Genomic DNA, 14,496 nt, shown 5'->3' on the forward strand with positions numbered 1-14,496 from the left:
TGAAAGAAAGAAATAGAAGAGAGAGAAGGAGGGAGAGGAACAATTATATTCTGGCCAATACCTTATTCTTAAATAATCATAGGGGAATAAGTTTAGTAGAAATATTACTAGAGTGACATGCTCAGGGACTGAAAAACGTATACCATTCAAGTCACTGGCGATTTTTAAAAATAATCTATTTTTATGCCTGAACACTTATCAGGAATATCAGGACATTAAAATTTCAACTTTAAATGAAACCGACTGTTGAGATGTGACCAGAGCCAATTACCATTAACTTGAGCCGAATGTTGAATCTTTCAGACTGTTCTGTATCATGTTATTTAGTAGATATAATATAGGTGTTCAATGATTTAATTGTGAATGACGTTTTCATTTTAACTAGGACCCTAAGATTCAGGTCTTGAAAAACCTTTATTTTCCATATGCAGAATTACATAATCAGAACGCTATGACAAACTTTGTCCAGCAGATGGCAGGCTCTCTCCATTTTTTTCAAGGAAATGCCTGCGGCTTTCTAAGAGTTTCCATCTGCAGAGAGGCCTTTACAGAATGCTTGGAGGCAGATGTACAATTATGCCCAATTTGGGGCCTAAAAATGGGATCATACCAAAAGCATTCCAAGTACAATTGATTGCAGTAGTCCAAAGTGCATTGTATGACAGCTGATGGGCTCAGGAAGTGGGAGGTGGTTTACAGTCAAATAAGTTTGTGTGGGTTAAAAACATTTATTGTTTGTTGTTCATCTCAAAGTCCTGTCTGATTCTTTGTGACCCCATGGACTGCAGCACGCCAGGCTTCCGTGGCCTTCACTATCTCTTGGAGTTTACTCAGATTCATGCCATTCGGTTGGTGATGCTGTCTGACCATCTCATCCTCGGCCACCCTCTTCTCCTTTTGCCTTCAGTCTTTCCCAGCAACAGGGTCTTTTCCATGAGTCAGCTCTTCACATCAGGTGGCCAAAGTTTTGGAACTTCAGCTTCAGCATCAATTCTTCCAGGGTTGATTTCCTTGGTTTTATAAAAGTCATCCATCATTCTGTAATAATTGGATAAAACATGCTGTTTTTCATCTTTTATTTCCTACTTCTTATTTCTTTTGTTGTTGTTGTTGCTCAGTTGCTCAGTCGTTTCCGACTCTTTTGCAGCCCCATGGACTGTAGCCGGTCAGGCTCCTCTGTCCATGGGATTTCCCAGGAAAGAATACTGGAGTGGGTTGCCATTTCCTTTCTTGGGGGGATCCTCTCAACCCAGCAGGCGAACCTGAATTTCCTGCACTACAGGCAGACTTTCTACCGCTGAACCATATTCCATTTACTCTATGACAAAACCCCCAAACATTCTGGAACCTCACAGAATGGTTGAGAGAAATTCCAACCATCTACAGGCACCACTGAAGTTGTTTTAAAAACTCAATTATTGTTCATAAAAATAGGACCCTACTCTGTTATTGGTTCATCTACCATCAGTGTTCTCCATAAAGATCTGGTTTTCACCAGTCATGTTCTAATCGTGTTGGTACCACATTGTCTGTGTGTGTGTGTACATCAATTCATGTTCAAACTGCTAAATCACTTGGTAAGCAGCAGTGGTATTTCAGTGACTAATCTTGCGTCAGAACATCAGCAACAGTTCCTAAACAATAGCAATTTGCATATCAATTTGCCATTTATAAAGTACTTCCATATAGATGATCTCGCTCGATTCTTACACGAATCCTCTGAAGTTGAGAAAGACAGTTAGTCTTTGTCTCATTTTCTAAACAAGGAAGCTGACAGTGGAGGAGTGGAATAGCTTGCCCACAGTTATCAAGTCCCAAGTGACCAAAGACATTCAAGCTTCTGTCCCCAGAAGTACCACTAACTCCGTGAACCTATGACCCTCCAAAGATGCTTCATATTCAATTACTAATGCAGAGCATTAAGCACCATTATGTCATAAGCATAATACAGGGTATTAAGCACCGTTATCCTGAAGGAGGGCCTGGAATCCCACTCCAGTATTCTTGTCTGGAGAATCCCATGGACAGAGGACCCTGACAGGCTACAGTCCATGGGGTTGCACAGAGTTGGACACGACTAAAGCAACTTAGCGTGCACGCATGCAAGCACCCTTATGTATTGCACTTAAAGGTAAAAGCTTGATAATAAAATCTATAGATTATCTCTATTCAACATATGGTCTGATTTTGCAGTAATTTAACTTTCCCCCAATAGTCCTCTTCTGTGAAGGATAATATTTAAATATCAGATATAATCTGAAAATACTAGAAAAATTCAACAAACACTTTGAGCAAATGTTTAAGTGTCTGTAATGCACTCCAGTCCTGGGGAACAGCTGTGTAAAGATAAAGAAAACCACGTCTGGACTGAGCATCATCACAAACAGGGCTGGAGGGACACCTCCTGTTGAAGATACTTGTGCCCGGCCTTGAAGGGTGCATAGCTGTTCACCTGACGGACTTGAAAGTAGGCAGGTTACGAAGAAAAAATATGAGTGCAGAAAAAATGTGAGTGCGGGTGTGAAGGCATAGGAGTCCCAAGTGCGGGAGCACGAGGGGCATCCCAGCCCACCTCGGCCCTTGCCTACTGACCTTACCTCTTGGATCTGAGTCCTCCATTCTTCACAGCTCAGTCACCCTGCTGCTAAGTCAGTCCTGCCCAAGGCAGGAAAAATGCCGGCGGCCTTAGACCTCTATGCAGTACAACCTGGAGCTGAGTCACTCACACCAATCCCAGAACCAGTGGCCAAGCCACAGTTGCCAGAGGGCCATGCGTCACCCCCACCCCCAGCCCCCCAGGTTCCATGCCCTCTGCCACGTCTGACCACCTCCCAAGGATCCCTCACTTTCTAAAAGGATACTGCCAGGTTCCTGAGTCCCGAGGGCTGGGTTATTCCTCTTGGCTTCATTTCTGGTTTCCCACCCAAGATCTAGCCACTGTCTAGGCCTAGGGTATCCATTGGCTTCAGTCAGCCCTGCACTGTTCCCACGGTGTGGCGGGGGTGGGGGGGGGTCACACAAACTCTCCAGATACAACCTACTTTCCTCTCTGATCCCTAAGTTCCCCTCTCTGCCCACCAGCATGGACTCCCCTCCTGTTGGCAGCCAGTCTCTGACTCAAGGGTGAGCTGGCTGTGTCCCCTGACGATACCTCTGGCCTTCCTCACTGGGAGCTCTTGGGATCATCCCTTCAGAATTTTCCCCTAGTCCCCACCTCCCACCCCATGTACCCTGGGAAATTGATCCCTTCTAGGTCCCAACCTCATCCTCTGGAGAACCCTGGATGCCTCCCACAGTGTGGCCAGGCATGGGGTGTGCAATTTGTGCAGTTTTCTCTCTTATGATTTATTTCCCCGGACAAAAAGCTGGCTAATAATATCTGAGTGTGTGGTGGAGTTACCAGCATTCTTCTGCGTTTAGAGGTGAATTTCTTCTTCTTGCGAATTTAATCATTTCTACTTTGAGCAGTTTTGAGTTGAACTTGACAGTAATATGCTTTGCATTGAGTAAGAATGCTACTGAGGGTGGAATTAGTCACCACAAATTTCAACTTTTGGACTTTCCTGGTAACTCAGCAAAGCTGAGATCCTCCTAGAGCCTGGGCCAAGAAGATTAGAGACCTGACCCCAGAGGGTGAAAGTTGATCTTTTTATAAAAGACCCTGTGAGTTTCCTGTGCTTTTGTGCCCAGACTTCCAAGACCCATACCTGCCCTGGTGCCTAACGTGGTGATGTGGAAAGAGCCTTAGACAGAGACTTCCAGAACTGTCTTTGTGTCCCTGAGTCATGATCTTGCCTCGCTGACAGTCTTTGCTTATAATATGTACCCCCCACACTGAGAGAAGTTCAATCCTTACCCATTTAGCATGACTCAACACTTTACAATGGCAACTTCTATTTTTGTTCAGCTAATCTTGTTCAAATAAAAATATCATTTCCTGAGTATCGCGGGTTGTCTTCGGAATCGTTGCTGACATCTCCCGGGGGCCGGCTTCGGCTCCCCATTAAAAAAAATAATAATAATAATTTCCTGATCTGTATTTTTTTTACTATCTCAGACATTTTTATCAACATATAATATCCTAAATTCTCACATGTTGTAAATGGTGTTGGACTTTGAAAAGAATACAGTGAAAAACTGCAAGTGTACCTGTGTTCAAACCCTGCAGTTTTTAGTGGTTTCTTGTGAGCTGTATTAAGCACATTCATTTCACTGTCCACAAGCCCACAGAGAAATCTAGTCTAATTTCCCCCTAATGAGAGTAGGGACATTTTGCTTTCTGCGTGGGAGCTTCAGATGCTCTGAAGCATCGCCTCTCTTGTTTTTACAATATGCTTCTAAGTACTTCTCTTGGCTTGTCATAGCCAGACACTACTGGAGCTACTTTTCAAAACATGTTTTCCTAGAATTTTACCTCCCTGTTTTTTAACTATACTTGATATATTACAGCAGTGTGTGCACACTCAGCTGCTTCAGTCACGTCCGACTCTTTGCAACCCCATGGACTGTCGCCTCCCAGGCTCCTGTGTCCATGGGGTTCTCCAGGCGAGAATACTGGAGTGGGTTGCCATTTCCTCCTTCAGGGCATCTTCCCAATCCAGGGATCAAACCCATGTCTCTTATGTCTCCTGCACTGGCAGGCAGAGTCTTTACCCACTGAGCCACCTGGGAAGCCCCATATTAAAGTAGTACATGCATAGAGTTAAAAATCCAATAGTATTCAAGGATATATAATGAAAAGCGATTGTTTCCTATTTCAACCCTTTCCACTGCAAAGTCTGGTTTTGAAGAAGTAAACACGTTCAGCACAAGTAGCTGCTTTTTCTGACAACCGCCACACTAATTATAACTAGTATGCACAGGCTTGTTTTGTTTTTGTTGTGTTATTGTCTTGATTTATTTATTTGCAACATTATTTAGTTCTCTTATTCCAGCACACTTACCTCTACTTCCTTCCCCCACTATGTACATAATATGGCTATATCCACATTTCCCATACATATTCCTTATTTACATTACTATGACTAAATATATTTGTTGGACATTGATCCAAGTAGTACACAATCATCTCAATTCATTTCTTGCATGACTTATTATTTTCCTTACAATTGATTATTGCCTTGGATTTTTTTATTTGCCTAGGTTTATTTATACCTGTCAAAGTTTTCATGGGTGCCATTAGATCTGTTGTATCAATATTACTTTTGATTTTTTTCAATATTACTTCAAATAAGTACATCCATTCTATTCCTGCTCGCGCATCCCAGGACCACTCCCCTCTTTCCCACCCAGAGGTCTGACTTCGCTTTGATCTGGGCTGATTACTCAGAAGCTTCCTGCACAGCTGCAACTTCCCTTTACCATTTTACAGAATGTATTGCATCCCTGGTCTCCCGACTCCCTCAAATTCTATTTCTTGACTTAATAATTCCATTTAATCCAAGATGTTCCCAAGTTGGTTCCTGATAAAAGAGGCATGGGAAGTGGTAAATTCTTTGAGTCGTTGCATATCTGAAAAGCTCAGTGTTTTAGTATCTCGTTTGATTGCCAGTTTGGTTTGTCATGCATTCCCTCACATATACATTCCATTTCCCACATCTGTTTCTCACTTTCTCATTCTCTCTGTCTCTCTGGAGTGTTATTTTTATTCCTTTCATGAAAATTGACAACAGTGTGTCTCAGTGTGCTGAGTAGTCAACAGATACATTTAAGCTTAAAACACATGTTTTTTTCATTTCTGGGAAATTTTCTTGTTTTACTTCTGCATTATTTACTGCATGATTTTATCAGTACTATTTCCTGTATTTCAGCTTTGGAATGCTGTTGGTCAGATATTGGATCTTCTAGATGCAGCCTCTCTATGTGCTTTATTATTTTTTCCTCTTTTAATTTCCATCTCATCAACTTTTTCTCTCTGGATGAGTTCCTCAATTTGTATTCCAGTCATTCTGTTAAATTTTCTCTTTTTCAAGAACTCTTTGTTAATCTTTTTTTCTTCTTTTTGCATACTATCTTGTTCTTGTTTACCGAATACAATCCACCTTAAATCTCTGAAAATTACAGAAATTTTTAAAAAGTGTTTTCATCACTTTCTTACGTTATGGCTATTTGCTCCATACTCCTTTACTGTTTTGGTTGATTGCATGCTTGCTCAGTTGCTTCACTCATGTCTGACTTTTTTTACCCTACAGACTGTAGCAGAGAAGGAAATGGCAACCCACTCCAGTATTCTTGCCTGGAGAATTCCATGGACAAAGGAGCCTGGTGGGCTACAGTCCATAGGGTTGCAAAGAGTCAGAGATGACTGAGCAACTCACACACACACGCACAGACTGTAGCCCATCAGGCTCCTCTATCCATGAGATTCTCCAGGCGAGAATACTGGAGTGGGTTGCCATTTCCTTCTCCAGGGGATCTTCCCGGGGATCTTCCCAGGGATTGAACCCACGTGTCTCTTATATCTCCTGCATTGGTAGGTGGATTCTTTACCAATAGTGCCACCTTGGAAGCCCTTGGTTGGTTTGGGCATCTCTTTTTCAGTCCAAAGTCTTTCCCCTGGTGGTCTTTTCCAAAATTCAGATTTGAGGGTGAGACACAAGAGCTCACTGAAAGTGAGCTGCGCAATAGGGCAGACTTATCAACTAATGGACCCACTGGGGATGATCAAGCAGCCATCAGGTTTTTCTGGGAAACATTTGTTAGTGATTTTAGGGTTTTTTTTATTTGGAGTTTATTCAGTTTCCCTACTGCAGCATTCCCCAAACATCCACCTGGGGGATGGGAGGTGAGGTGGGATTAGGAGGCTAGGACGTATGTCTGGTTGCTGGTGTGGGAACAGGGGCTGAAGGTCCATGTTCAGGCACCGTTCGCTTCACTGTGCTCAGTTTAGTCCATGCTCTCCTCTCTCCCCTTTGGGGTAGCAAACCAGTCTGGAGCCTCTCCCCAAATTCTTTGGTGACTAATCCTAAGACTGCCTGTCCACAGGCCATGGAGAATGGGGGAAGACCCACGATGAGATACCTGACTGCATGAAGGTGTGGAGGGAATTTAGGGCCCAGCTCCTCCATAGGCAGGGTACCTGTCTCATCCTCAGTTTTTCCATCTAGGCTGCCTGGTGCTACCTCTCTGTCTCTCTGGGGTTGTGCAGGGTGAGTTGACCCTCTTGATGTATGTCCCTCCTCCCCCACTGCCAACACTCCAGTGCATTTACTCTGCTCTGCTACATCCAATGCATTCCTCCAACCACTGTCCATCTTCCAGAAGTTGGTTAAGGGCTGTCTTCCATTGAAACCCTTCTCCAGTTCTTTGTCCTTGTGATCCAGCAATCTTTTTCTAAAATTATTATCCTTTACTGTCACTTGGGTGAAGATTTTCAGAGGAGAGGCATTGAAGGCCTGTGGTCAGCCTACTGCATTTAGCTGGGCATGTGCTAATTTCCTGAACTTTAAGATTCTAATACCAGTTTTGTGTTTAGAGCACGTAGCTAGATCTATTATACCTGTTTCTTTCATGTGACATCTGCATAGCTGTGATGTGACTCAGGCTTCTGTAGCACTGCCTTCATCATCGGTACCCTGGGATTATAGTCCTGGTGAAATTCCAAAAACAAAACAAACAAACAAAAACAAGATCCCTTAATGGTAGATTACTAGTTCAGTTCAGTTCAGTCGCTCAGTCGTGTCCTACTCTTTGTGACCCCATGAATCACAGCACGCCAGGCCTCCCTGTCCATCACCAACTCCCGGAGTTCACTCAGACTCACGTCCATCGAGTCAGTGATGCCATCCAGCCATCTCATCCTCTGTCGTCCCCTTCTCCTCCTGCCCCCAATCCCTCCCAGCATCAGAGTCTTTTCCAATGAGTCAACTCTTCGCATGAGGTGGCCAAAGTACTGGATTACTAGTTAAACCCCTCTTATTTTTTTTTTAACTGAATGATATTTGCTATGATGAAGCTCCAAACTACTATATATTTTTTTAAAAATCATCTGGAAGACAGATCAGAGCCATCCATATTGGAGATTTATTTAATGGGAGAGAATGTAAATTATGAGTTGATAAAAAAAAAGATGCTCTCCTGATCAGAGGCAGGACTCAACCATCCAAAGACACCAGTCCTATGTAACTTGACAGAAACACACGCCACCGTTTCAAGTGCTGTCACGTGTCATTCCCCTAACCTAACGCAGGGATCACGGCAAAGGTATCGCAAGCCTGGGAAGTCCGGGGCCCTGGTCCGTGAACGCTGACAGTCGGCCCATGTCCGGGAGAAAAAGCAGCCATTGAGAGGGTTTCTCGGCAGCAGCTGCTTTAGTAGCAGTAGCAGCAGCTCATATAACAAATGTTTCATGACGAATGCAAACAAAAGCCAGCTCTGAAATTCCAGCCACGCCATGTCCAAGCCAGTTCAACGTCGTATAACCACTCCGTTCGAGTTTTTTCCCTTCTCTAAATGCATTCCATATGAGCCGTGGTGTGGGGACTGCTGGGATCTCCTGCATTCACTCAGAAGGCTGTTTTTAAAGCCCAGACTGAAAGGAAAGTAAGTCAGTGGGAAAACAAACTCAAAGAAAACACTGAGACTCAGGTGTGGGGGGTGTGTTTGTTCTCCCCAGCCAGCCATGACCCCCGGAATGGGGCTGGAGGCTAGGAATCCTTTAGCCCACCCCGCCTCCCCACTCCTTGGAGGCCTGGGAGAAGGACTTTGCTGCAGTGAGGCCCCCAAGTCTTCCCTGGCCCTGGATAAGCACTGCTTCTCAAAATGCGGTCCAAGGAGCCATGCCAGCTCATAAGCTGCTTGCTACTAGTCCATGAGGAGATAAGGCAGAAACTGAGAGTAAGACTTTAGAAACTTAGATGGTAATTTCGCATGGCTCTGATTATTTAGTTAATTTATTTATTTGATTTTGGGCTGTGCTGGGTCTTCGTTGTTGTGTGTGGTCTTTCTCTAGCTGCAATGAGGGGGACTGCTCTGTAGTTTTGGGGCACAGGCTTCTCACTGCAGTGGCTTCTCTTGTTGCAGACCACAAGCTCTAGGATACATGGGCTCAGTAGCTGTGGCACACAGGCTTAGTTGTGGGATCTTCCCAGACCAGGGATGGAATCCTCCACTGCATTGGCAGGTGGATTCTTTACCGCTGAACCCCCCGGGAGGTCCCTGGTTATTTTTTAAACAACTCATTTTTGTTATGGTTGACAAAAGCATCAATCTGAGATGGACAACAGTGGGAAGAATTCAGAGAGCTTTTGAGAAGCAAGGTTGTGGATTCTCCCACCAGCTTGGACTGCCCAGGTTAGCCAGCTGAAAGGTCGTCCAATTGACAAGCCCAGTCTTAAGGCATTTGGGGCTTATGAGGCCCCATGATTTTTGCATGTGATTTTGCCTTCTTGGCTTCAAAGCTCAAACTGGTGTTCCACAGCAACGACCAAACACCCAAACTCAAGGAAGTGTGATGCGTGGAGACTCTGCTCTCCTAGACTGGTGCCTTGACCAAAACCTTAAAAAAAAAGGTCATGATTCACACCACATGCATGCTCAGTCATGTCTGACTCTTTGCCACCCCACAGACTAGCCCGCCAAGGCTCCTCTGTCTGTGGGATTCTCCAGACAAGAATACTGGAGTGGGTTGCAATTTCCTCCTCCAGGGGACCCTCCTGACTCAGGCATCCAACCTGCCTCTCCTGTGTCTCCTGCTTTACAGGCAGATTCTTTACCACTGAGCCACCGGGAGATCCACAGAAGGATAGCACTTTTCCAGCAAGCAGAATACTTAGACTTATGTTGACTCGCTTATTCCTCATCACCTGGTTAGGCAGAGTGGTAGGTTAAATTGTGTCCCCTGAAAATACGTTAGGTCCTAAACCCGTGTGTCTGAACGTGACCTCATTTGGGAAATAGGGTCTTTGCAGATATAATCACATTAAGACGAGGTCATATTGGACTAGGATGCACCCTCAATCCATTGGCTGGTTTCGTTATAAGGAGAGAAAGATTCAGAGACACAGGGAAGAAGGCCATTTGAAGACAGAGGCGGAGAGTGGAATTATGTTGCCGCAAGTCATAGAATGCCAAAGATTGTCAGCAGGGATAGTCAGAAATTAGAAGGAGGGAAACATCTTCCTTCGAATTGTCTGAGGATTAGCAGTTTATGGTAACTTTATGACAGTCCTAGGAAACTAATACAAATAGAAATCTCCATCCCATTTCCAGATGAAGACCTGGAGACTCATTGGTAATAAGATCTGTCCATGTTCAAAGCAACCAGCAAGTAGCAAGATCTGGGTTTGAACAAAGACGAGCCACCCACTGGGCTTCCCAGGTGGTACTAGTGGTAGAGAGCCTGCCTACCAATGCAGGAGACATAGAGATGCGAGTTCAATCTCTGGCTTGAAAAAATCCCCTGAAGGAGGAAATAGCAACCCACTCCATTATTCTTGCCTGGAGAATCCCATGGACAGAGGACCCTGGAGGGCTAGAGTCCGTGGGGTCGCAAAGTCAAACACAATGGAAATGACTTAACACACACAGGCACACATCCAATACACCAGATTGTTTTTCTTGGTTGGGTGAAGGAATTGGGAGGAAAAGAATTATCTAACATTTGGAGAAAGTTAAATAAGTGACTTTACAATAATGCAATGACATATGATGAGGCTATTGGAATTTTATTTTGAGTAACTATTCATTCTGAACAATGAGTGAAAAATCAGATGCACTATTGTATTTATATTGTACAATATGTGTCTTTAGTACACATGCAACATGCTTAGAAGAACAAACTAGAAAGAAAACAAAACCAACAAATAGCCATTTAACTGTGTTTGTGTGGTTTTGGTAGTTTTCATTTGTTCCTCTCGACTTTCCTGTCTTGTCTCACTTTGCCGTAACACACATGTGTCACAGATGCCGCCGAGTAGCACGTCCCAACACTGCTCTGTGCTTTCCATGTATCTTCCTAATCATCACAGAAGGGCAGCAAATTAGATACCATTATCCAAATCCCCAGAGGAGAAAACGCACCCAGATGCCTAAGGACTGGATCTGAGGTCTCACAGCTGGGGAGAGGCAGAGCTCGTCGGACTCCAAGCCTTGTGTTCTTCCGCCAGCTTTGTGGCCGCTTCCACTTTCATGATCAGAAAAAAAGAGGACTGTGGGAAGGGGGATAATGAGCAGAGGTGAAACAAGAAGAAACTGTCCACAGGGGAGAGGATATATGCATAGGTGTGGCTGATTCGTTCTGCCGTATAGTAGAAACTAACTCAACACTGTAAAGCAACTAAATTCCAATACAAATTAGTATAAAATGTTTTTAAAAGAAGCAAGTATCACCATGGCCCCTTCAGGCAGGGCTTGCTCCTCCTAGGTCATTTGCATTGTATTGCATTGTATGAAGTAGAGGCATTATCCTTTGGGCATTAACTCTGCAGAGGCTTCTTGAAGACTGGCGCATGGCTGCTACCTTTCTGAACCCCCACAGCACTGGCTGTAGAATGCTATCATAGGGGATGCCTGGCTCTCCTCCCACCCTTCCCTCCTTTCTGAAGGCCGCCACCCCCCCACCCCCCCACCCCCCCCCCCACCCCCGTCCCTCCTCCCCCGCAGTTTTGGGAACACCAGATAAAGCAGTTACTGAGTGTTTCTGGGACAGATACCAGGAGTGCCTAGGCTTGGTGGCCAGATGTTACATTTCTTCAATCCCCAACCCTGAAGGCTAGATGGAGCAAGAGCAAAATTTTGCCACTGTTCTCTTTTTCATGTAGCCCTGAACCTTTGCAATTTGAGTAATTCAAACATTAGCTATATAAAAAAACTTAAGTTGCTTTAAAATTTTTTATGTTTTTATTTCTGACTGTACTGGGTCTTCATTGCTGTGCAGGCTTTTCTCTAACTGCAGCAAGCAGGGGCTACTCCCTAACGCAGTGCTTGGGCTTCTCACTGAGACGGCTTCTCTTGTGAGTATGGGCTCTAGGGCATGCAGACTTCAGTAGTTGTGGCTTCCAGGCTCTAGAGCACAGGCTCAATAGTTGTGGCAGACGGGCTTAATTACTCTGAGGCATGTGGGATCTTCCTAGACCAGGGACCGAACCCATGCATTGGCAGGCAGGTTCTGTACCACTGAGCCACCAGCGAAGCTCTTAAGGTTTTCACACACCACGGTCGGGATGCCTCGTCAGTATCATTCTCTCACATAACCAGAGGCCATGTTCCTCTCTCACTCATGCTTCCCTGCAAGAGGACTGGACCCTCCTCATTGTGAGCAAAGGACGTTGGTCGCGCAGTTCTCTAGACAGATTCTCCTGTTCTGTGCCTGCCTGCAGCCTTCCCCGTATACCGTCGCTGTACCCTAACACCCTCTCCATGCTAATAGCCCTTGGCACCTGAGCCACACTTTCTTAAAATTTAGCTGTCTTGTGGCCCACTCCCTCAGAGCCCTGATAAATAATTCTAGAAATATGAAGGAATTAACAGCTGACAGTAACAATTTATGCTGCCCAGGGGAATTTCTAACAATAATGATAATAATAATAACCCCTAGAATGCTTTGCACATTGTGGATAATCAACAAAAAGTTATTGAACTAATATTCAATTAGTGAACTGAATTTTATGTGGAATTTCTAATTTAATCCTTAGAACAATCCAATGACATAGGTACTTTCATTATTCCCATTTTACAGATGAGTAAGTTGAAGTTTAAAGAGATATAGGTGACATCACTGTTTTATTAGGAGATTCCTTAGGGGGATAAATCATTTTAAAAAGATTTTGTTTTAGGGGAAACAATCATTTTAAAAAGATTTTGTTTTATATTGGAGTATAGTTGATGAACAATGCTGTGTTAGTTTCAGGTATAAAGCAAAGGGATTGAGTTATATATAGACATGTTTCTATTCTCTCTCAAATGAAGAAGAATCATTTTAGACACATTTTATTTTTAAAATATTTATTTATTTATTTGGCTGTGCTGGGTCTTAGCTTCAGCAGGCAGGATCTATTTCCCTGACCAGGGATGGAACCTGGGCTCCTTGCATTGGGAACGTGGAGTCTTAGCCTCTGGACAACAAGGGAAGTTCCATAGATACATTTTATTATATATGAACTAGGTATGACTTTCAGGAGTTCTTTAAGAGGAAAAATGTTGCTTTATTCATCTAAATCTAGTGCACTAGAAATATAGGGAGGGGATGTGAACTTCAGTTGGCCATTAGGCCAATTCGTTATTTTCTGTCTTCGGTGCTTCCTTCCACTTACCGCACCATCATCTAGAACAGAGGGTGGACTTGGTCACCCTGGGGTATGGTGACATACTCTTCATCCCAACAGGTCATCCTAGGCCCCATAGCCCAGGATTTGGATGTAGCCACCGCACATCCAGCCTCCTGTGGTTTAAGATACTCTTCCTGAGGTTGCCTGTCTCCTTCAAGGGGAGAAATCATTGGTGGTAGAAATACAGGCTTGCGCCTTGCTACTAAGAACAAGAGTTTTCTGTAGAAGCATGGACTTTCATTAGCACCAGGAAACCATACCATTTATAGGACAATCTGCTCTACCTGCAGCAACTGTTCTCAGCCTGAAGCTCCCCCGCATGGTGTTCAGGGAATGCTTATATCGCCTCACCCCATCCATTTCATATGAACATACTCTGAGTGCCTGCTTTTTGGGGGAAGCAAAGTATTTTCAGACTGGCAACAGACGTTCCCAACCCCCGCAACAGTAAGAATCACAGTCTGTATGTAAGGCCAGCCCTGCAGGCCTCTCACACTCTCTGTTTCACACCCTCCCTTTCCAATGGCTGGTCTCTGGGAAGCCCTGCCCGCTTGACAACATGCCCATCCAGCTGGACCAGCAGCCCTACCGCAAAAGAGGGCGCCCCATGGCTGTGAGCTTTGACACAGACAGGCCAGATTAATGGAGGACTATTGAACTGGCCTGATGGACTGATGTGGGCCATCTTTTTTGGAGCCAGAATATCAAACTGACACTCCAAATGGTGGAGCCTTGTGTTTGTTCAGGGTGGATTTTTGGCTTGGCCACCCTTGCAGACTTTCATGTTACAGCACAGGGTATTGTTTGCCTAAGCAAAATAGGGTATGTGAGTTGGTTCCTGGCATCGACCATGGAAGATTAGCTTGCTTTCACCAACCCAGAGTCAGTCCCCATGGCTATCGAGAAAGACCACACAACTCCCAGAGTGTCTATAAGTAGATACCAAACCGCATGTGTTATTATTCTTGATCTTAGACCATATTATTATTAACTTTGCTTTGGTTGAAAGTGGCTCCATCAAATAGTTAAAAGAGAGTTTCACAGCCTTTAAGTGACTAGGGTACGTCACTTTGAAAGATGTTTTTCCAGAAGAAAATGTTAAATCCCAAATACATTTTTGGCTGAGTAGTTTGTTTTAATGGTCCAGAGTCAAAAACTGTAACTTAATTCCTTGTAAAACTTAAATCAATTTCTTGAGGGTTCCGCTACACAGTTCCCTCTGTTAAGCCTG

General features: G+C 44.2%; 1 protein-coding gene across 3 annotated transcripts in view; it reads left to right on the forward strand.

Annotated features, from left to right (window-relative positions):
• Window positions 1-14,496, forward strand: part of UST (uronyl 2-sulfotransferase) — a 317,213-nt gene that overhangs the window by 272,638 nt on the left and 30,079 nt on the right. The window lies entirely within an intron of this gene.

The sequence above is a fragment of the Bos grunniens genome, chromosome 9 (assembly GCF_055505025.1).
Source record: "Bos grunniens cultivar Pamir isolate PY7600 chromosome 9, Bosgru_T2T1.0, whole genome shotgun sequence".
NCBI lineage: Eukaryota > Metazoa > Chordata > Mammalia > Artiodactyla > Bovidae > Bos > Bos grunniens.